The sequence below is a fragment of the Strix aluco genome, chromosome 1 (assembly GCF_031877795.1).
Source record: "Strix aluco isolate bStrAlu1 chromosome 1, bStrAlu1.hap1, whole genome shotgun sequence".
NCBI classification, from domain to species: domain Eukaryota; kingdom Metazoa; phylum Chordata; class Aves; order Strigiformes; family Strigidae; genus Strix; species Strix aluco.
This window is the reverse complement of record NC_133931.1, coordinates 80,277,824-80,302,112: the sequence shown is the minus strand read 5'-3', so window position 1 is coordinate 80,302,112 and position 24,289 is coordinate 80,277,824. Positions and strand designations below refer to the sequence as shown.

Genomic DNA, 24,289 nt, shown 5'->3' with positions numbered 1-24,289 from the left:
AGCAGGATGCTCAGATCTAGTGGTGTGGATTGAGGACAGAACTTCTGAGCTTTATCGCCTGCTGTTACACACTTCTTTTTGCAGGTCTGTCTATTGCTTCTCTTCTCCCAGTTGTAAAATGGAGTATTTCCTTCCCAATGTGTTTTAAGGATTAATTAGTAGGCATTTAAAAAGAGTTTCAAAGAGGTGAGTTAATAGGACAGTGTTAAATCTAAGACACGAGAGAGCACAATCTATTAGTTTTTTATCTGAACAATCTCACTGAAGTCAGAGGGCGAAATTCCTTTTCTAATCTAGGAAGTGAAATCCCGGGAGGTAAAAAATTTCTGCATCTTGCATTTGAAAATTTGATGTAAAATCTTTCTGACTATGATTTCTGAACCGTGGCATGATGAATTAAATCAAAGTAAGGTAGCTGAATATGTGACTCGATTTTCTGTTCTGAGTACTCAGCAGCTCTCAGTAAAGTCAAGAGGAAATGTGCAATGTTTTTCGGATTTTTTTTTTGTTTTTAAATGAGTTCACTTAAACAGCTGCTTCAAGTATGAATTTAAGAAGCTAAGTTTGGTTATCTTGTCTTCTCAGAATATTTAAAAATTTACGAAGGGCTTTCATTATATAGGGAAGTCGTAATGTGCCTTCTCTGAAGACTTCATCCATAAATAAACTCTTGTAAGCAGGACTTAATATCAAATGAACAGAGTCTGCAGCTACAGCAGCTGTTTGAAAGGCAAAAAGTGGCACCAATAGGCATAATCCAGAGTTTACTGAAATCAGTAAAAGAAAAAAGTCTATCTTTTTATTGAGTTCTATATTTTAGCTAGAGCTTTACAAGTGCATATATGCATTGATTAATTTAAAAATTAAATATCTAACAACAATGTTAAAGTACTTTTAAATCATTACAGTATGTTTCTGAAAAGTCAGGTTTATAAATATAGATGAAAAGAGGACTTCATTAGAATGATTAAATGCTTTAGTATATAGGGCTTGACTATGGTATCTATGCAGGGCTTGTGCAAATAACAAGAATCCCAGGGGTGGACTCTAATGCCGCAAGAGGCATTTTGTCTTTAAAGTCCATCAGGAGAAACCTCAAGGATGCAGAAGCTGTCTGTTCAGTGCCCAGGTCTCCTGTGAGTACAGAAGTAATGCACACCGGGGTGCGTATCCTGTTGGGATGGCACAGAAAGTGCAGCATTATATGCCACTTTCCCAGCCCTTGCAGGGGGAGTGGGGAGAGGGGAAGCCTGCCTTTCTGACTGCTGGGCCCCACCGTTAACCTCTAGATTGTTTCGTTGCAGCTGTGCTGAAATGTATTCCATACACCAGCTGTCAGCCTAATGTAACTTCAATTGGGCTGCTGTAATAAACCATTATCAAAGCACTTGAAGAGAATGTGAGCCTTGACCTTATCTGGATAATTATCTAATAGAGTGCACAGAGTAATCCCTTTAATTGATGTTGTCATCCTTTGCAGCCATGCTAGAATGTGCTGGCTTGGGCCGTTACTCGTTCCTAGGGTGTCCTTGTACTTTTAATATCAACATCTCGGTTATAGCTCTGTGGCTTTAGCTATAGATGAGAATCACACAGGATAGATAAATGGATTTTATTTGGAGCATTTTAAAAATTTCTATTAAATTGTTTGTTAAATCAACTCTAGTCAGTTCTTGCTAATTACTAATCTTTTAGGCTGTGTTATGTAAAAAATCCCTGAACAATATAACAAGTTTAGGTGATGGTCAGCACACTGTCAAAATGCAGGTCCGCTTAGTCAAGTTTTTCACCCCTTCATGACCCACTGTCATCATGTGAGGCAAGAGGCTCAGCTATTCTGGAACACAAATTTACACACTTTGCTTACCACACAAAAGCAAGTCTTTTTTGCAAAGGGTGGATCAGTAGAGTTCAGCAGTACATCTATAACAATTTGTTTCCTTTGGTTTGGTGAATGGAGGCAAGGGAGACGACACAAACAATTTTTCATTGTGTTACTTTATTTAAGAGCTTTGAACAGCTTTGTTTTTTGATGTGCAAAGAAGGCATTTTCTGAGGATCTGTATGTGCAGATGGGGGGTGGTGTAGTTTTTAACTGTTGTGTCTCTCAGCTGCTTTCTGTTGCAGGTTCATCTAGTGGGCAAGACAGTGGCACTCCTTCTTAAGTAGCAAAATACATTATCAGTTCGATTACAGGAATTCACGTTTTTTGGACCATGAAAAATTCTGCCGGTGTTCATGTGTTAGTCATATAAATCTTCTTAATTGTAATTTAGGTAGAATGAACTGAAACTTAGTCACAAATCCAGTTTATCATCTGTGAAGGAAGTATCTCATAATCTGTATTGTTGTCATGTTTCTGATACATATTGGATTCTGAAAGTTCAGATTTGGGAAAGCAAAATCTGTGGTTTTAATATATGCTGTTTTCTAAAAATATATTGGACAATTTTTTACTGAATAATTATGATACTGAAATAATACTATTTGATTTTGTGTCTTACCAAGAAGCCCTGCTCTAGCCTGTACTCTTGGACTTCTGGCCTTGTATGTCTCTCTGAACCAGATGCCCAGAAGAAAACGGATTCATGTTCCCATTAAAGATGTTTATGATTTTTTTTCATGCTCTAGGCATTTTTTTCTTAATATATTATGAAAATACTCTGATCATTTCTTTATGCTGGCAAATTTATGTCAACTTAAGTTACTTTTAGTTGGTTACCATATTTTCCTAATGAATAATTTAATCCACTGTATTAATACAGTGAAATATTAGCAGTTTTTCACTTGCACCCAGTGAGAGAGAGATTTCAGATGTGAATAGCAACTCATATATCAGATTCTGAGAATGGAAACTGAATGCACTGCAGATTTTTAGAAACATTTGTTGATAACAAAGGCCTTTGATTTTTTTTCACATGCATATAAATGAAAATACAATACAAAGATTGTCATTATTTCAATAAAATAAAGATTTAAAATATAGCAAACAAATCCATTGTGCCAATGCTGTAAAATAAAGTAACTGAGTTGAGTAGTGTTGTAGTGAGTAGTGATGTAGGTCAATTCAGCTGCTCTCCATATTCATTGTGACAGTTATTGAAATAGCTGGAGGCGGAGTGGTTACTGATACACTGTACTGTATTTAGAGTTTTAGATGCTATGGCATCAAAAGTGAGACCAGTGGGAGCACTTAAAAGGATATTGGTGATAAGAGGTTGAATTTCATCCCGAGAGAAGAGATGATGATTCTTAGGATTTTGGTGCTGAGACACAACTGACAAGGCAGTAGGTACTAGATACTTGTGTGATTTTTTTTTGTTATTGCTGTTATGCCACTTAATTTCTCTGTTCCCCAATTCTCCACACGTCCATACTTAATTTGGTACACAAGGAGAAATACATAAAAAATGGTTAGATACTCAGATTTTACTGTAACAGAGATCATTTAACCCCACATAAATCATAATGCTAAACTTCCTCATTACATTGATTTGGCAATCAAGGATGAACATTGTCATGCTAGCTACTGGGCTGACAGAAAGTAGTAAAGAGTTCCCGTCCTATCCTGAACAGTTTACTGGCCACACAGTTAAAGCATATGTAGCATGAGGGGTGCATCAAACAAAAATAATAGAAAAAATACTGTGGAAGTTGTGTGATCCTATTTTATTTCAGTTGGGAAGTAGTTGGATAGAAACAAACACTGAGAAGAAAAGAGATGACAGTAGAAAGGAAAAAACAGAGTGATAAAAGTGTGGGGTACACTTAAGGAACAGGGAGTCAGAGCATGTCTGGTCTGGCTACTACTGCACTTACCATTTGGCTTGGTTTTTCATGCAGTTTTCCCTGGGGAAAAAGAGGGGAGGGAGTTACAAGAACTGTAATGATTGTTACTGGACTATATTTTTATCTAATGGAAAATATTCATTTTTTAACACAACACTTACACAGGAGTAAATTCATTTGAGAAATGGACTCTTTTTTTAGCACAGGCCACAATTTCAGGAGTATTAAATAATACATGCCATTACCAGCAGGATTGGGATATTCTCAGAAGTACTTCTTGTGTGGAAATAAATATTGTAGCTTAGAAACAGCTACACAGACCCCTGAATTAGTGCAGATCTTCTCACTTCACATCGAGTCCGATGCCTAGGCAGGCAAATTTCTCATCGTTGCTGATTTGTATCTCCTTGATAAGTAATCCAGTAGGGTGAAAGGTTGCTTGGGAATATTGTAAATAAAGGGCACATAGCAAGACCTTTCAGCTGATGTTGGTCATTAAAGGTGAGAAAGGGGTAGGTTTCGTGATAACTGATTAAGTTTGGAGTTGCACTATGCAGTTATCAGTAGTCAAGTTGGATTGTGAAAAGTAGATTCTATTAATATTATTTTTAAAAATGTGGTTTTGACTGTAGCTATTTATGACTATTTGTTTGAGAATTGCCTTCATTTTTATGGAAATGAGGAAAAACATTTCATCTGTACTGTCATGTAACAAATATGGGTTGCAGCTTTACTGAGATCTGTATTTCATGATCACAGCTCTAGCCCTAGCACAGGCAGCTGTGCTAATGGAGCTTGAAACTTTTGGTCAAGTTGTGAGTCCAGTTCCATGGTGCACATAGAGTGCTGTACCCTGAAAGTAAAATCAAACATGATTTTTCCTTAGTATCAGCTATTAGCTGCCTTAATCTTGTAGCTCTTCACATCTTCCTGAGCCTTCTGTTGCAAGATAAAAGCAAGACTTAATTTGACATTGGCTTGACTTTCAGATAGCTCAATGTTTAGCAGCAAGTAGGTAAGATTTTTAAATGCACTTGAATAAAATTGGTACTCTGTGCTAATTCTCATTAGAGGATTAAACTATAAGCATTTTATGAAGTTATTCTTTATAAAGTTGTTTTTATCAAGTTATTTTTAATTGACAGAAGAAAAAAATTAGAGGAACTCAAAATAGAGGAAAGCGCCATTATTCAGAAGCTTTCAACCAGGAAATTATTTGTCTACTTTGAATATAAAAAAACAAGTACTCTGTGTTATACAGAGAGCATGCTGGGCAAACTGTATTCAGATTTTTTTTTTTGTTGGCCCTCTAATAAAAATTCACCTGAAACATACTTCAATTTCTTGGGTCATTATTCTCTATAATATGAGGATTTTGAGCGTGAAGAGGAAAGGTGTTACACTTTCTTCCTCTTCTTTTTCTTTCCTGCTTCATCTGTGAAAACGGGCAGAATTTACACTGCTGATCTGATTTTATTCTATAAGAGGATGAAAATCTACCTATGTGCAACAGGGCAGTGAAGAGGCTATTGAAGAATAAACCAGTAAAAGCCTTGTGATTTAAAGATAACTTCTTTTTTTTCCTTGAAAAAAGACTGTTGTTTTTCTCATGTATCCTGGGCAAAGGTAACCAGATATTTCATAGTGGTATTCTTTCCGTTGTATTGAGTTGCATAAGCTGTTTTTATCTTACCTTTTAGCCTGCTGTGATAAAAATCACCTCCCTTCTACCTCTCATCTTATGTCTAGTCCCAGTGGTCCATGGACTGTCCTGGGAGGTTGAAAAAGAAATAGCTTCGTTTCTGAAAAAGCAGTGTGACCTGACTAGCCTGAGATGGCTAAGGATAAGGGAATGGAGTAGTTCAGGAAGGAGAATTGCAGTGGCCAAGTGACAAGGATGAAACTAGAAAGCTCTGTGCTTCTTGTTGGAAGGAGAGAGAAAGGAGGTAGCGCTGGACCTGAAAAAGCAAGTAGTGACGTTGGAAAAAGACTAGGAAGGAAACTATTTTACTAGGGAAGGGAAACAACTTCCAGTACTTTAATGTTGAATTGGAATGATTTTGTGCTTATTTATATGCTGACAAGGACAACCGGAATAGTTTTATTCTAATAATAGTAGATGGCAGCCCCAGTCAGATATTCTATTTAGAGAGCAGCAATCACCTCATGGAAAGCACATGGTATACGTACAGGTATTAAAAATTGGGCCTGGTAAGTGAGATAATTGTGAGCTAGTTTAAAAGTGATATAAAACTATAATAGCTATTAAAAATAATAACTTGCTATTGGTTGCTATATAGTTATTTCCAATTTGAAGCATACAGTATATCCCTTTTTCACTTCAGTCACAGTGCTTCTTTTGTATTCAAGCTTAATATACTCTTAACAGGTCATATAAATCTATTGGATTAAAAGGTATTGTGTACAACAATTTGTTTTAATTATGAAATTTCACGTGATCTATTTAGCTGTGGGTTTAATGAATGGCTATTTAATTAAGGTCTTTAACTAAGGTAATCAGTTTGCATCATTGGGCAACAAATGATCAGTTTATAACATGCAGTTGAACAGTCAAAAGGAGCAATAGGCAAACCTTTCCCTGATAGTGTTTATTGGCTAATTAAATAATCTGGACTCCGGGGTATGTATAAAACAGGGCATAGATGGTAGGTAGGAAGGATGCCAGAGGAGGATACTTGACAGGGCTTGATGAAGCCGTGAAAATGTTCATAGAGGCTTGTCATACAATTCACTGTGTAAACAATAACAATTCACTCTGTACACTATACCACATTTGGAAACAGAATCTCTTATACCTTTGCCTGTCTTTGGCAAATGCATTACAGCTCTAACAATGAGATATTGAAGGTATTTATTGTTGGCTATGATATAAAAGAACACATCAGTTAAGATTTTCATTTTGTGGTAATATTAAAATCCTTTTTTTCCTTTTTTTTTTTTTTTCCTGGTTTGCTTTCTCTTTCTAGTTCTATCACATCTTAAATGATTTCTGGTTAAATTAAATTGATTACACATTTCCATGAAAAACCTACTGTACTTCAGCATCTTTTAGAACAAATGCAATAATTGAGTATACTCACATCCTAATGGTGATACTCCTTCTGAAGGTGTAAAGTGAGGTAAAAAAGGCTTTTTGATCTCTCAGCTTAGTTTTCCTACCCACTTATATTTATGATTATAAACAACTGTCTTCCTATGATGTCTCTGCTGCCATCTATTCAGATTTTGATTTAGTGGATTGTAAGGATAAAGGGGGCCATTCTGATAATCCATGATGCATTTTGTAGGCCGTAAGATTTCAGCCAACAATCCTACTATTTGTCTCAAAAGCTGTGGCTGATTTGTTGAATCATTTTAGAAAGACAGTCAACCTGGAAATAGGAAGTGATGCATAATCCCGTAGAGTGCTGAGAAGTTATTCTAATATTTTATTTCCTTTATTGTTAAAAGCTTACATCTTATTTCTCAATTTGTTTTGCTTTCCTTCAGCTGAGCCTCAATGAACTGTCAACTTAAGAGCTTTTGCTTCTCATGTAGACCCTATTTATATACCATAGCTAAAGCACTTCATACTGTTTCTTCCAAGTAATAATTTAAAATAAATAATTCCTAAAGGTTACAACTCAAAAGAATTGTTTGGAAAATGCTAGTGGTTTGTAAAATGTTCAGCTGAGAGACCAAAACCAAGTATGATCCTGAACTGAATATGGAGAAGTGTCATGGATTTGGTTATTAGTTTTACTCTTAAGGCTTTTAGATTTCATAAAACAAATTGAAATCTGGCACACACCACGTGCACGTGAATCAATTTTTATTTTTTTTTTTTTTCTGTTTAGGTGATGGCAAATACAGGTTTTGCATTTAGACTTCAAGAATAAATTTCTTCTCTCCCCCATCCTAAAACAGCTAAGTTATGATGGTACATGTGTGCAAGACACACAAGACATACTACATTATAAGTAAGTGCAATAATATTGCATATATTAAAGTTCTTTTACTGTGCTCCTTTCTTCATGGCCTATTAATAAAGCATTCCTTTCCCTTTCCTTTTCATTTTGCTGGGGCAGAGGAGGATGATTTTTTACTGTGTAGGAGTTTTGGAAGGGGAGATTAGAAGGTTTTGTTTTGCTGTTCTTCTAGGTACACCTTCAAAATATGTATTTCTTCATATCAGCCTAATAATGCAAAAAATTACTGCATCTCTACAGTATGCTGACTGAAGAAACTGTTTTTCAAGTTCTGTAGGTATTTTAGATTGGGTCTTGTGTCTTGACTCCCTGCTTTGATTACAATTTCAATTTTAACACATTCAACGGCTATTTGAGTGAATTATAAAAATGGGAAGAAATGAAGATGAGTTGGAGTCTTGAGTTTATGTAAATCATGCTTAGACATAATTTAAAAACAACTATGATTTTAATTCTGCTTAATAAGAGCCCAACAGCATTTGTAACAGAAAAAAATGATCAGTGATCATAACACCTTTCACTGTCTTACTGGACTAAAATTTTACAGTAGGGACTACCTATAGATGGCACCAAGAGTAAATATTACAGGAGCTGCACAGGAGAAGTCAGAGCTTTAGAATCCAACATATTTGTGATTGTATAGAAGCAGTATTCCATGACTTTCTCAATATTTTTACAGTGTTACAGTATTTTTATTAATTCTTATCGGAAATAATTTAAATCCTTCGTCTGACCTCAGCTGAATATAGAAATTGGAGACTGGATTCAGGAGATACTTGGCCTAAATGGCCTTTGGCTTAATTTTTGTCTTTCTAGCCTGTTGGTCTTTTGACAGTTCTGGAGAGCATACCTTTTCCCAACAGTGAGCAACAACATCTCAAGGCTCTCAACTCCTATGTATGCAGCTGCAGAAGATGCAGGGCTGTAACATTGTCCCAGATGTTCTTCCTTTACTCCAGCTGCATCCTGATTCTCCTGGTACACTAGCAAAACATTTCTGGGGGAAAACAAAGGAGTGCTGAGTTACGTCAGGGATGGTGCTGGCACTGTAATGTTTCTTTATGGCTTTCTTACCCCCACTCTGTGCAATGAAATGCTCTAAGATGTGCTGGGAAGTGGCCTCAGCCTTTGAGGCAGCGAGGCCCATGGTGTCTGTAATTACTACATGCATCACTGTATTTTTGCTGTCAGTCTTTTTGTCCAAATTATCTCAGCATCCCCCATCATAAAGCTTGCAATGCCAGTTGGAAGCATCAGCATCATTAGTAATGTTACATTACTTTCTATCTTCAACTCCAAATATAATAACCAAGCAAAAAACTGTCAGTAGAAACTGCACAGAGGAGTCAGTCCCAGCATTATTCACCTTCATAAGTCAAAGTAACATGACATTACATTCAATGTAAAGAGAAGTCAGGCTGACACTAGAGCAGGACTCTGGAGATTAGTAGAGAGATGGAAAGCCCGTATTACAAGTTTCCTGTTATATCTCAGGTAAGGTGGAAAACACCTTATTAAGTATTAAGGCAATATAATGTGTGAAATAAATAAAAAGAACTAAAATTTTGCAAGGTAACTGATAACTCTTTTCATTTTAAAATTTATCTTTAATTATTGAGTTGTGAAATAATAAGCACAGTATGACAGTACAAAAACGAATGGATGATAAAATTATGAAAGACTGAAAAATTTTGCACAGTGCTGTTAGAAGCCTTCTTAAAAATGAAAAGATCTTCTTGATCTAAAGTTGTGAGTATATTCTGAAAATAATCTTCCATCTATCCTGTTTCTAAAAGGTGTGACTGAAGCTGTTTTTCCATTGCAACTGTTAGTATTGCTAACCCATGTGTAGCACAGTGCTAAGTGAATGGTGCAGGAGATACATAATAATGAAATCATGTCACTCTTTTTTTTTTTTCTTCCCACAGAGGGATTAGATTGCTAATGTTTTTTGTGTGATAGGAGCTGATAAAGGCCAGAGGCCCCGATTCAGCATAGGAATTATCACCGCTTCACTCAGTCTTAATGAAAATGCTTTTTACTACATGGAAATTGGGAGAATTTAGAACTACATGCTTATGAGAATAATTCACAGAACTTCTTAGATTTTTGCAGTTTCTTTAGTCCTTTACTACAACCTCAGTCTTTACTTTCATTCTTAACTTGAACAGAAAACATTGTGCAAAACATGTAACATGGTGAATGGCCATGTGCCAGAGCCCTGGTACCTGGAGCTCACCTCCTCAGACAAACAGATTTGTGTGTATAGATTGCACACCAGCAGTTCGAAGAGCCTCTGAAATAAAAAAGAGGACAAGGTTGAGACACAAATACTTAAATTTATTTTGTGCATAGCAGATTTTTGACATTGCATGTCTACTGTAGGTTTTCCAAGCACTTCATCTCTTCTAGCAGCATTGATCGTGTAAATATGGAGAAACTGTATTTTAGTGTTTGTTTTTGAGAGAAAGAGAGTGCTCACGGTTGTTGAGGTCAGGCCATGAGAGGAAAAGAAGGGAAGAAAGGAAAGCTTCATTTTTGCAGGAAATACTGACTTCAGAGTACATTTCTCTTCTGATGTTGTCTTGATGTTTCCATCACAGAGATAAATTTTCCTTTCTTACTCTTTATTTCCTATGTGCGAACTCCAAGCAACAAAGTTTTCTGTGCAAGAAATAGACACACAAGTGTTTTTTAATTCTTTGCCATCCTTCTCTCCGAGACTAAGTCTCAAATACCTACCATTGGGGGGGTTTAATACTCTAGGAGAGCTTTGTTCCTTTATCAAACAGCAGATTTTCTGGTTTGTTCATTTAAAAAAAATCCATAAAATAAGTTTAAAATGCAGTGAATGACAGTGCCATTTTGGTTGAGTGCGGATGCAAAACGTACAATATGTAAGGCTATTTTACAGTGCTAAAGCTATGTAACTTTCTTTTAAACAGTAAAAGTTTTGTCTCTGAACAGACACAGCCTGACATGGCATGTGTCATACTCTCATAGTACTATTCTTTGTATCTCAGTCATTTTGAAAATAATAAATGTACTGGTTCATAATTATTTTGATAGTATTTAAAGTAGTTGAAAACATAGTCTGCTACTTCAATGGTATTATTGCCTTTATTTTTCTTAACTAACATTTTGTAATTTCATTCCAAATTCCTTCTCATTGAAAGAATGAATGTTTCGGTTGTTTTAATGTAACTGTAAGGGGATGTGTAACTCTTTCTGGCCATGATATCTAACTGTTGAACTGTACAAATACATGGGATAGGCACTAATATCAACTGGAGCACTGAAATGACAAAACTAGGTATTAACCTCCTAGTACCTATAGTAGGCATTGGCACCACGGACATTTTGTGTTTGGAGAGTAAGGAATTATTTTTGATAACAGAGCAAAAAGTGCATTCTCCTTTTCTTCTACACAACAGTTTAGTCCTGGCTTCTCTTATATTGCAACAGTCTTACATTAAGTACTATACACTACATCTGTATTTTTCACATATTTATTTATAAATATATAAAATAATGGTAGAATTGAAAGGAAGTGTCATTGTTTAGTCTTGTGCTTTAAAATTTCTTGTGTATGTTCCATGTTTTGTTTTTAATTCTTCTCCAAGCTGATACACACTGTTATTGTTACTTTTATCTTCATATAATTTTAAATGTTGATGTTCCAGTAATTTAGCTCAGAAGTGCTGTTTCAGTTTTCAACAAAAAAGTAGTATTTTTCAATGTAAAGGGATGGTCTGGACTTACGAACTTATTCCCATTTCTAAAGTGTATTCTTCCAGAAAAGAATCAGTGTATTTTGATCTATAGTCAGATAAATAATATTTATATATTTTCTCTAAATCTATAATTGCATGGATAAGGCCATGTAATACTGTTAATTTTTAAACAGAGCACCTTACTGACACTTAATTGCTCGATATGGCAAGCATCTACTGCAAGAGTTTAATTGTAGTTTATCAAATTAACAATATCTTCCCATTGAGAAAAATATGACTTGTCTCACATACAGCACACAGTATTTTCTATGATTTTTTTTTCTCTTGGATATTTGACTTAGCTAAATCAAAACATCTTTGTTATAGAAGAAATTATGAAGGTATTCAAGGCTTCCGTCTCCAGTGATACAGTAGCAGATGACAAAACGTGTGGGCCACAAACAAGAATTCTTTTAATCTTCTATGCCATAGCAATTTTTCCTTAATTAGGCACTCAGTAGTATGCTTGGAGATCCTTTATTTTATGCAAAATCCTGTAGTGAGAAATTACCTGGTGTTTTTAGGTGCAATGGAATTTAATAGTTTTGTGAAGTAATTATCTTAATTAAAAAGTAGAAATATTGTGTGGTAGCTCTCTAGTCTTCCATGTGAACTTTATACAATTTTAGATCTAAGAGAATGAAAAGCATAGTTGCCCTTTAGTGTGCAGGAAAATAATGAGACACTCTGATAGAAACAGCAAAAGCTATGAGAGACGGGAGACAGGAAAAGGCAGAGTAAGAAAAATAGCTTCAAAATGTTAGGTTGCAGAGTCAGGAGAAACAAAGCAAGCGAATGCTTTCTGCAGCTAGCTTTGTGTTCAGTACTAAATGCTGCCCACCTCTTTACCCACCTCTTTGGTTCATGAAAAGTACCAGCTGTCATCAAGAGACAAAAACCCCAGAAAAGGCCTTGCCCATTCTGAATAACTTGAGATTTACTCGTTCATGTTCTTCTCCATGATGTTCCACAGTCTTTGGTGTCAGGTTCCCAAAATGTTTCAAAGCCCATGGTGGACCCCAACAAAGGATGTTGCTTATGAATTGGTGAACGGTTTAAGGAACATAGCTGACATCTAAGATGGTGCTTCCAGGTCATTGTCCTTTTCTGTGAAAGACTACTCATGAGCAAGGCAACAAGCACCCCTCTGTGAGCACTAGCTTGTGATTTCCTGCAGTAATGCTAACAGCCAATATCCCACAGGCTGTGGGAGCTGTGGAAATACCCTCGCTGAGCTCTACGCTCTCCTTACTCACTGCTTTCAATTAACGTTCCCACAGGCTAAGTAATTTGTTTTAGGCTTAAGAAGTAGTGTGAATTAATCTCCAGACTGACTTTATTCCACTGCTTACTGCTAAACAGCTGGCAAAAGACTTTTCTTTTAACTGAACCATTCCTCATTTTCTCATTGTCTTCAGTAATATGAAGGAGCAGAAATGTGGACATGATTATCAATTATGATTATTACTTATTTACATCTGCTTGAAGTTCTAGATGCTTGAGAAGGCTGCTTGTTTCACTCAGTATGAGAAAAATATTTTCATTAAAAACCCACAACTTTTTGATAATTCTTTTGGTACATCTTGCTGTATTAATGCAGTCTCTAAGAACATGGTATTTTGAGGTGGTTGTCATATATTACCTTCTAGAAAGCTGTACTACCTACAGCTATAAGTAGTATTATATTCAGTAAATTCTAAGCTGATCTCTAGGTATCCTTTTCATAAAGATTTCTTTTCAAGTATGGAAAAGGTGATTTAAATGGGTGCATCACTTTTTGCTCTTATATTTACTCCTGCGATGCGTATGGCAGCTGTGTGTGCTTATCAGTATTGCATGAACATTTACCTATTTCAGAGCTTTCAAATTGTGCAAGTCTAACTTCTTTCCATGATTGTTTATTCTGAGTTTAATAGTTTATTTGCACTGATTTTTATTGTTAATATTAAGTAAAGGCCAAGTTGCATGCTGTCTAAGCCATGCAGGTCTATTACAATCAGTTCTTCTTTTGTTCTCCAGGACAGCTCTGGCTGACATATATGGGATATGCCTGCAAGTGAGTGAGAGCAGAATTGCTCTCACTAGGTCACAGGAAACGCAACCCAGTCCATAAGTGGAAGAAAACCAGCATGTGTCAGTTTAGGGTTTTTTTGGTTTAGAAATGTGCGATAGGCATCTCCTTCCTCACCATGAATGAAATCTAAAAAGTCATTTCCTCAAATGCATGCAGAATATGTCTCAGATTCTTTCAGGCAGATATAATTGCTTTTCTTCATGCAGCAAGCCCCTGTTCTCTGTCATACCCAGTCGTAGTGTCCATAACTTCCTAGTTGAGAGAAATTTTGTCTGCCACTAGCGAAGCTTAGAAGGCAGCTTCATTTATAGTAATTAGGCCCTGTCGACCATTTTCTGAACACACCCAAAAGCCAGCACTTTTCCTCTGGAGGCCAAGGGAAGGAGACAGTCTTCCCTGAGATATGGCTGTTGTCAGGTATTTTAAAGATGTTTCAAGAAGCATGAGTTTAGGGAATATTTTCACCATTCTTTTTATAAATATATACAACCAGAAAAGGTTCTCATTAGGAGAGTTAGCTTTCTTACTCTGGTAAGACATCCTGGGAAATGTGTTGCTAGCCTTTCTCGCCCACCCCCAGGTGGTATTTTGAACATAGGTCAGTTTGAGCTCTTATGTGGGTCAACATAATGTAACTTTGCAGTAACTTCCAGTTTATAGAGATAATGTGGTCTCAAATATCAAAAATAAGTTCTTAGACCGAACAGTGTCTTAGTTATCCTTAGGTAGTTTCCACTAGTGTTTTCTGCACAGTATATCAGCTTGGTTTACTGGTAGCTATAAACATATCACACGAGTGCAGCTACTCAAAAAGCTTGGGAACAGATTTTGAATTTAACACTCACAGGCAAGGTGTAAAGGCTGACAGACAGCTCAGCATGGGTCAGGGCACAAGCAGAAACTCTTGCAAAATGTGTTGCCAAAAAAAGGAAGGAGACAATAAATTTGCATCTCTGCATGGGGAGAGGCAATGACCAAAATCTCTTGAAATTTGTGAAGGGGGAGAACAAAGTAGCGTGGTGGAGCACTCTGTGCACAGAAAAATGATTATCCACTAGGCTGCAGTTACTCATGGCTGACCGGGCAGGTAAAGGTGGGGTGAAGGATACTATAGGCAGTGATATATATTGTCACCTTTCAAAAATAAAAGAGATGCTGTAGGACCGCACCCTGCTTGGGGAGGACATGGCCCTGCCCATGCTGTGGGCACCCTCTCCCTCCTCCCGGTGCAGCCCCAGGCCTGCTGCTCCCTGATCGTCACGGGGGCCAGTGCTGGGTGCCCCAAGCAGAGCTGAAATGGAGCCTCTGGCCCCAATGGGCAGGGGTGCAAGTGGGGGCCCCCAGTGGGCTGTGAAGGTCTGGCACTGCAGCTTGTTGATGTTGCATGGGAAATGGTAGGTCTGGCTTCCAGGCTGAATTGAGGTGGTTGGGTGTTTGGGGGCATGGGGGGTTTTGGGGTGCTAATTGCCCTGTGCCATATTTTGAGGTATAAAGAGACAATTAGATTTAAAATTGGATTTAAAATTGGATTTAAAAAAACATACTACTGTTGTTCATGCTTACTACACTATGAGCAGCTAGCAACATAGTCTCCAATAGTGTGTACAGAAAGGGCAGTAGGTGTTTTTTCTCCCCAAAATATTGTTGAGTTTGTTTGAGGGACAGGCAGAGAGATAACACGCCAGCAGAGAGAACAGTGTGGTTGCAGAGGGTTGCTGGGATGTTTGTGTTGTTTCTTAAGGGAACTGGACTTAGACTAAAGAGAGGGAGGTAAGAAAAATGAAAGGGAAAGAAAAGGTAAAGGAAGAGATTGAGAAGAGGAAAAAGATGGAGCTGCAGAGTGAAGACAGGATGTTATCTAAATGTAACATTGGTAAGTAAGTTATTGACTAGAGAATGTTAGCAGAAGTTTAAATCACTTAATTGGTCTGTTAATCACCGGCCAAGTTGTTTTCTCTCAGGTGTGTGTAACAGTTTCTTGTATTTGCAGCAAATAGTTTTAAAATAATGTTCTACAGATAGAATTTGAGGCCTTGAATATTTGCTCTGATAGTGTGTGAGCGTACTTCCTTATCTTCCTGTTCTACAAAATCATTATATCCTTAATAAAACTTAGGAAACAGATGCACTGTGTGCTTTTTTAGAGAAAACAAAAAAAAATATCCCACTCTATCTTTATCTGATTAAAAGCCTAAACTGAAATCCCAGTAGCCAACAGTCATGATTGTCCCAAAGAATTCACTGAATTAGATTTATTTTGTACCTGATATGATTGCTGTAGCAAGTGAAGGGTAATGTGCCTGTCACCCCAAAAGGAATGGTAGGTGCAGTCATTAACGAGTGCCTCTGTCTCTTTTCCGTTAGTATCAATGGCTTAAATACATTTCTGAACATCAGATTCTCTCCCTGCTTTTTATCTGTTCCCCGTTTCTCTCTCAGCCTCCACGACTCCTTCCAATCAGGTTAACTTGTTTTCATTTGTGGCAATCATTCATCAATTTTTTCTGAGAACTTCCACAACCAATACAGAAATCCATTAAATCTATATAACAGGTTAATCTCAACTAATAATTAATCATTAATCTTTCTGGAAGTACACATTTTCTTCAACCCATTGCCAAGTCACAAGCCTGAGAAGAAAAGTGAAGTATTTAATCTGTTTTGTAAAGTTTGTTAATGACAAATTCTGGCTGACAGATTGAAAAATTAGGTCCACTGTGTTGGGGTGCATTCAGTTTTAAAAAGTGATTAATTATATGCCAAGCTGTCAAAGAAATTTTGCATGAAAAAGAGAAGTTGTTAGCAGTATGTCTGTGCCCAATGATTTCATAATGTCTCTTTTAAATATACATGAAAAAAAAAATCAGTAGCATACAGCCATTTTGAAAAAGTGGAGTTTTGAAACTATTGAAGGAGAAGCATGAAACAGCTTTTTTACTCCCTCACACCCTCCCCCAATTCTCCCCCCTATATCTTTGATTTTAAAACCACTTTTATTTTCCCTCTAAAATTTTAGTTACATCTGCTTGCTAATTGAATTGAACACAGCCTCTGGCTTTCCTGAAGAGCTCCTCCTTATTCAAACCCCAGCTGCATTCTGGGAGACTCTGTTTTCCTGTGCGGCTGGATTCGCTGACACAGGTAGGTTATCGCCCAGGATGATTAAGAAGTCCCACACTTGCTAAATAATTCAACCTATTTTATGGCTATTTGCTTAATATCCCATTTCTGCAGAGTTGGTAAAGTGTCTGACAAAAGGTCAAAGTGGTTGCACAGCTTCTGTCTGTCGAACTTCTGCTGCTTCCTGGTGCTGCTCTCAGTATATCTTCACTTCTGATTGATTTTCTTAATTCAAAATTGACATAAAAAGTCTTTTCTAATGAAAAGCATGTTTGTCAATATTCCCCACTCCCTTTATGGATTTCTGTTATGTTTTTATTTTAATTACTAGCTCCTGACCTGTTTATATTCTGGTTTGCTTGAAAACCCAAATCTTTGTTCTCCATACAAAATACCACATTTGTGCTCATCTTCTATGTTGCACCATGCTCTATAATTTAATTTTCAAGACCTTTTTGGGAGTAGGTAGCAGCCTCATGTTACGAGACCAGTAGAGTATTTTTATATTCAGAAAGAGAAGAAAAATAACATGTTGTGAGCAGCAAGTCTTTCTTCCTGGTCAAAGATGATTCCCAGATAAAAGGATATATTTCTTCTTTGCCTTGTGACACCAAGTCAGACTTAAAAAGCCTTCTACTTGTTCAAAGTGTCTCAGAGGCTGAAGAAGTGACACTATGTAAGGCTGCGTATGACACATAATGCTGCAGTTTGCTTGTTGTGCAGATTCAAAGCACACCTTTGGTTCTTGAACTCTTTTTAGTTTGATAGAAAACCCATCATAATGTTTGACTATTACAAAGCTTCAGCATCACAGATGTTGAACTTTACCTGACGTTTGTATACATCATACGAGATGTAGCAAGTGAAATTGGGTTACAGATAGTGTTTTGTGTTGTGGCGATGAGTTATTTGTCACCGATCACCACACCAGCAATGGAGTACACAGATGTAATAACACAGTTTCACATTCCATTTGTTAGTTCCAATATTGATTTAGTCTTTTTCTCATATACCATTTTTTCCCTTGGACTTACTTTGCTATTAAATAAAGCAACTTTGAGGTTTCCTTTATATATTTTAACTAAAAAAATCTTTTATGTGAAGGGAAAATAGCACATATTACCCAGTCCTCTGAGATTTTATACAACCAAGCATACCCTCTCATTAATTTGGTTTTCCATTGTTCTGTATTGCCAGTGTGACTGGCAAGCTGTTGAGGTGAGACGTAGTATGAATGCAGTTGTGACAGAAGCACCTGCCCTCCTTTCATTACTGTTGTGCAAAATACTGGTCTCCTAGAACAGCAGATCTAACAATGGGGCTTCTTCTGCTAATGCAGAAGATCGTTCCTCACATGGGGTACCTTGCACCCCTTCTTCATCAGTTCTTCAGTGTAATACTGCTAGTTTGGAAAAAAAGGTCTTTCAGTGCCTATGATGTGATGTTTCTTTTTCTGTTCCTTTAATATTTTGAGCTAGCATTATACGTCAGAAGGATGTGAAGTGAGACTTCAAACTTTATCAGCATGGACAATCAAATTTGGGTTGATCAGGAAATCTTTACTAGCAACTTTTTGATGTGAAAGGGAAGTGAGTTGGTAGTCTTCCTTCTTATCCTTATCAATTGTATTCAGCATTGCTGGGCATCTAGTGGATTTTTCTGATACAGTGAACAGACAGCTGATATATTTTGGAAGACTTAACCAGCAGTCATGCCTAACAGTGCAGCAATGTTCCTCTGGTTTAACTATAGCAGTTCAAGGTGAAATACTGTTAACAAATTACAGACCGCAAACTAGTATCATTTGTGCCTATAGCAATACAGCCATAAACGCACATAGATTGTAGAAATAGAATATTCCTTTGGCAGGGAGCGGGGGTGGTGGTGGTGGTGTTTCTCCAGTTTCTCCTGTTTTCACTGCATAGGTCAACAACCAAGATGTGAAAACAAGAGGGGAAAAAATTCCCCTAGTGTCATGGCTTCTGTGCCCCCATTTCATGCTTACATTAAAGCTTTTAAATAATATAGAGTTCTAAATAGCATAGAATAGCACTGACCATTGAGCTTTGCCTCTGAGAGGCAGGTGATATGGGTTTCTTGAGATTAAGGTTATCTATCAGGCCCCGTGGTTCTGATGGTGACTAAATCAACAACAAAAAATAATAAGAAGATTACACTATTTGGAATAGCCTACTTCTTTTTTTTTCCCCCCTTTTTTTTACCCATCCCACCTCTTTTATACAGCACTCAGAGCAGCTTTCTGTAACAAGGCTCTGCACAGACCAGGTGATGTTGCAGACATCCGTGTTCACTCCGTGAATCTGGGATTATCTTCTATTGAGGTACAGTTTCCACTGACATTAGCATAGTTTATCCAAGATGGATTTGTTTCCATTTTGTTAGCATTTATAGAAGGATGAGAAGGTAGGTGCGTGAATGGTCCCTTTTGGATAGGGACAAGGCAAAGTGGGAGTTACAAAAGAGTAATTCTAACTTCAGATGGGAAAGGAAAATAGAGATGTAAGTTCCCAAGGCTGGAGGGACAAAATCCCACTTACTTTCTCAAAAAATGGACAGCAGCAGAAATAAGTACTCTGTATGATCTAAAAATCACAGATAGTCAGAAATTAGGTGGCAGCCAAGTTGATTACCAAGAATAAAGCTAAAACTGTATGTGTGATATGAAGTGATTCTAGCATTTACCAGTCTACCCATAGCTCTGTGATTGTTGGACAACTTCAGGTTTCATTGTGGCAGGTGCTTGCCATTTCCACTACATGTAACCCTCCTTTAAGGGTTTGCTGGTCGTTTCTGTCAGTATGAGAGGTATTTATGAATCCTATAAAAGGGAGTGCTTGTCAGTCTAGGAATGATAAAACATATTGCCTCCAGATTACCAATTCTGAAAATGAAGCTGGCTGAAGGTAGTAGGGGAAGTGTTTTCATATTGCAAATGGACACATTAGTATACCTATGTCATAGCAAAATCATACGATGTTTCATACTGCTTTTAAAACAATCAGCACAAAAAAGAAATAGGAAAGAACTCTCAGGTATCACAGGCACAGGCTCCACAGTAGGAAAACAGCTGAAAAGCGAAAAGCTGTTACGTGGATAAATGTAAATTTTGGCAAAAGGCAAAATCCTTTTTCTTTTTTTTTTTTTTTCCCCAGAATTCAGCTGTATTTTTGATGTTTGACTTTATCAAACTGCCCCCCGAGATTTGATTGTTGTGAAGGATAACCTTACTTTTAAAACAGAAAACATGACATATAGTTAGTTAGACTGTGTAGCTATTAGAAATCTGGTAAGAAACTTCCAATGAACTTTTTTAATTGCAAATCCTCATTTCTAATACTTTTCTGAACAATGTATCCAGAAAATACTTTTGTAACTTGGAGAAACCACCACTAACCCAATTAGTTGGGAATTAAGTACAATATTTCGTAAGCGTTAGCTCTCCATGGTAATTCTAGTTGACCTAAATCTGTTCCTACTGTAATCAGATGGAGTTTTACTTCTGGTTTCCAGGAAGTCATGGAAGTGCCCAACCCTTCTCAAATTGTTTTGTTTTCTACTGGCTGACTTACTTAAAATTTGATCATATTCTGCAAAATTCTTGCTGGGTGTTGAAAAACTTTCAGGAATACTTACAAAGCTAATACAAAATGGTAGGAAATATCTTGGTAGCTCTTCTAACAAAGTTGGTTAGCTAATCTTCAAGTGCTTAGGCATGTTCTCTTCTTTCTTAATGTTACTGAATTGGTTATTCCCACAGACAGTGAAGCAGAGTAAGTCTTAAAGACTCTGTGGCCTGTAATATTTTTTAAAAATAATTCTGCTATTCATTAGTGTTGCAGAACATAAAGAGCAAAAGTTGGTGGAAATAAGTGCTATATACTACTGTCTATTCAGACCCTGAAAAGGGCTTTCTTCATTTATTATGCAAGAACAAAATTCCCTGTTTACACTATTTGCTTGAGCTGAGTATGTCATGGAAGAGAAATTGTAGGGATCTGCAAAGCCACCATGCACAGTATCACACAAAAGTTACTTGTTCTTAGAGTGGTCTCCCCCACAGGGTTACCAAATCAAGAGAGAAAGATGAGCAAAACACAATAAGAGATTGTGACACAGGCCTGAGCTTCTGGAAAACATCTTCGGTTTTGCAGTACTTGCAGTGCTATTTTATGGTAACTTTAATGTCACAAACCAGAAAATGTTAGTAAAGGAAATGATCCTGGAGCAATTTCTGTCTGCATATGCATAGATTGTCAAGCAGAGGAACAGCTAAATGTGCCCTAGAAAGGGTTTAGTATGAAAAAAACCAACACAACCCAGTATAGGAATCATTACCAAATTAACCCAGTAAATATTTGTGTAACTTTAAATGAAATAATCTTATTTCTACTTTGTACAGCAGTTTATCCTGTGCATGCATCCTGTTGGCTCACTAGACACGTTATGGAGAGCACAAGCAAACGCTTAACTTTGGCCTTAGACACAAGCAAACCCTTAACTTTGGCTGCCTCGAAACATTTCCAGATTTATCTCTTCTGAAAAACATAGATTTGACTATTGATGTTTTTCATTCAGATGATACAGAATCCACCTAGTCGCTACACTCTTGAAGTTTGTAGATGTTTTAAATGATTCTTGAAGAACCAGTGTGAAAAGGATGGGAATGTGCATTTGTGTAGATTAAAGTAAAGTTGTGGATGTTAGCATAAAAACACTGAATTGTGGTTCAGAGATAACCGTTCATGTGCTGCATAAGCAATAGAAAAATCCTGCACCTAACCTCCTTTCTCAGTATACCAACTTAAAGGCAGTTTTCCTTGAGTAAGTATTACTGCAAAGCCTAAAATACATTATAGGATTTCCTTCTACTTCTCCCTGTCCAAACTCTCAAAGTTTGCACAGCTTCAGCATACCATAAGTCAAACATCAACAGAGCACTGGAGGATTTGATCAATTTTAAGTGTATAGGAATTTTTGTGATACAGAAAAAAGTACATATTCTAATGACAGGAAGGGTATATGGGTTTGGAATGCAAATAGTTTTCTTCTACTTTCATCAATCAGTTTTATGAGATAGGATCCCTTTATATAAAGACGGCAATTTGTACAAATGTCAAATTATTGAACAACTCTTTCATGAATATGTGGCAATCCATTTTAATACCAATCATTGATCTTGGCAATGAGAGTAAAATCCCATTGAATTTTATTGTTATGTTAAATTTCTCTATTAAATATACTGCATGGGTGTTGTGCACTGCTGCAATAGATGCAATGACTTTATAGTACCTGTTTTCTTATTTTTTCAACAGAGCTTTCCTGAGATGGTGATGCATATTAGCACATTGAAATGAAACAGGGTGGCTGTTGACAATATTTCATTGAAAGAGAACATGCTCAGACTGTTGTGTAATTAATTACCCCTTGGAGATATTATTTCATGTGGAGTAGATTTTCTTCTATTAAATTGCCGTTTATTTGTGACCTTTAATTTATCATAAACAGTCTTCTTTCTACATCCTAGGCAGCAATGGAGAACAACAAGAAATTGTTACATTGCTCTTCTTAAATGACACTTACAGCTTGGCAGAGTTACAAGGAAGCTAGTAGGTTTGCCATTTAGGAGCTAAAATAAAGGGCTTTACAACGTAATTTTCCATCCATTGCCCCCAGCAACATTTCACCTCCTTTTAGAATTTTAGAAATACAGTTAACTGTTGGGTTTAACCCTTCCAAACGTTTCTGGGAGAAGTAGCTGATTGCGTCCTTTTTTAAATTATTATTACTGTGTTAGCCTCAGCAGGTGTTTAAAAGAAGTGTCTGCTTAACTACTTTCTGTTTCTTCCCTCTGTCCCCTTTTGAGGGGGGAGTGGAGGGCAACCCCTGTGCTTACATCTGCCCTGGGGAGTGCAGATAAACCCAGGGAAGGTTGGTAGAAGCCAAGTCAGCGGTTTTTTCCTTTCAGACCCTGAAATGTTGCTCTTCCTTCCTCAGTGACTATACTGTGTCTTATAAAACCAAGCAAAACTGACCTCAGCTTCACTGTGACATTTTGAGAGAAGAGTACTGAAATGTGCACCGCAGTTTTATGACTCCAAATCAGTAATGGTAAATATTAATGATAGCGGGTGTTAGGTATCTGGTCATTGTGGTTCAGAAAAGGGGGGCGGCTCTTTGTAAGTAGAAAGGAGACATTTCTTTATGATCCGGATTGTATATCGAATTTACAGAAAAGGCTAAAATGCAAGCATCTAGTCCAGTCCTTCAGCCTTTTACCTAAACATTGGCAGCAAATAATGAAGACTGTGTGCTCTGTCTTCTTAAAAAAAAAATTAAAATGGGTATAATAATCACATTTATTTTCATTAAAAACATTGGGAAGGGAAGGGCTCATTTTGGAGTCTGAGCTGATAGTTTATTCATGTGTGAAGTATTTGAATATGAAGCTCGTACTTATGTGAAAGGGAAGGCTATTTTTCCTGACAGGATCTTTGTATACAAAATAATCACACAGTTGTTTTCCTCCAGTGTTCAGATCGCACAGGTGTTGACCAACTGAAATGCACAGAATGAATAAGGCACTTTAGCAAGAAATCATCCAAAGCAAGTTAAGTCTTTTTGACTTCAGCAGAATAATTGAATTACTGAAACATTTGCACCAGGCCGAAGAATGATAGCAATCTTTTACAGGCATAATTACATCTACAGCGACCTTGCGTGAGGTTGTAGGAATTTGTCATGAATGTTGCATTTCCACCTTGGGCATCTCTATCCTTGACCTCAGACCCCTCAAACTTCAGGGTGTATGACGAGTCTTGCTGCGTTGAGCAGGAGTCATCCTGTACATAAAGTTGTTGCTTGTAACGTGTTGGAGCCTTGGAGCTGTCTGTGCTGGAGGCCAGGCCAGGCATGGAGCCTTTAGCTTTGAACCTTGCCATTTATTGCTATACGCACTTCTGAAAATTTGAGTGTAAGTTTTATTTTCTAGACGCCTGTGTATGTAAGACAAAAGTTTCATAGCTTCATGTCAAACAGTCTGTGAAGCAAAAGTTTAAAAGAAAAATAAAAAAACGATGCCCTCGGATACAATGTTTTGTATTACAAGAGACTGATGAACGTGGGGTTTAATTAATTCAGTGTGAAGTTATGCTGTGCTGAGATTCTGCAGTAGCATATCGACTTCTACTCTCAATTAGAAAACCTAAATAAATATACATATGTATGAGGATTGATCTGCACTCGGGGGGGGGAAGGCGCTGAAAATGTAGGGCCGGGCCGCGGGCAGGGCCGGCAGCAGCTGCTGGGCTCTCTACTTCTGCCATCAGGCCGCGATTAAATCGCGGTTGCAGCTTCTGCTGGGAGGCGGGTTGGCGGCCCCGTGTCGCCAGGGCTGCCCCCCGGCCTGCCCCCCGGCCTGCCCCCCGGCCTGCCCCCCGGCCTGCCCCCCGGCCTGCCCCCCGGCCTGCCCGGCCGCGATCGCGGCGCAGCTGCGGCGTTTGGGAGGGCACAGGCAGGGCACAGGC

General features: G+C 37.5%; 1 protein-coding gene across 4 annotated transcripts in view; it reads left to right on the top strand.

The window, feature by feature from the left end:
* CTNND2 (catenin delta 2) overlaps positions 1-24,289 on the top strand; it is a 696,862-nt gene that overhangs the window by 215,356 nt on the left and 457,217 nt on the right. The window lies entirely within an intron of this gene.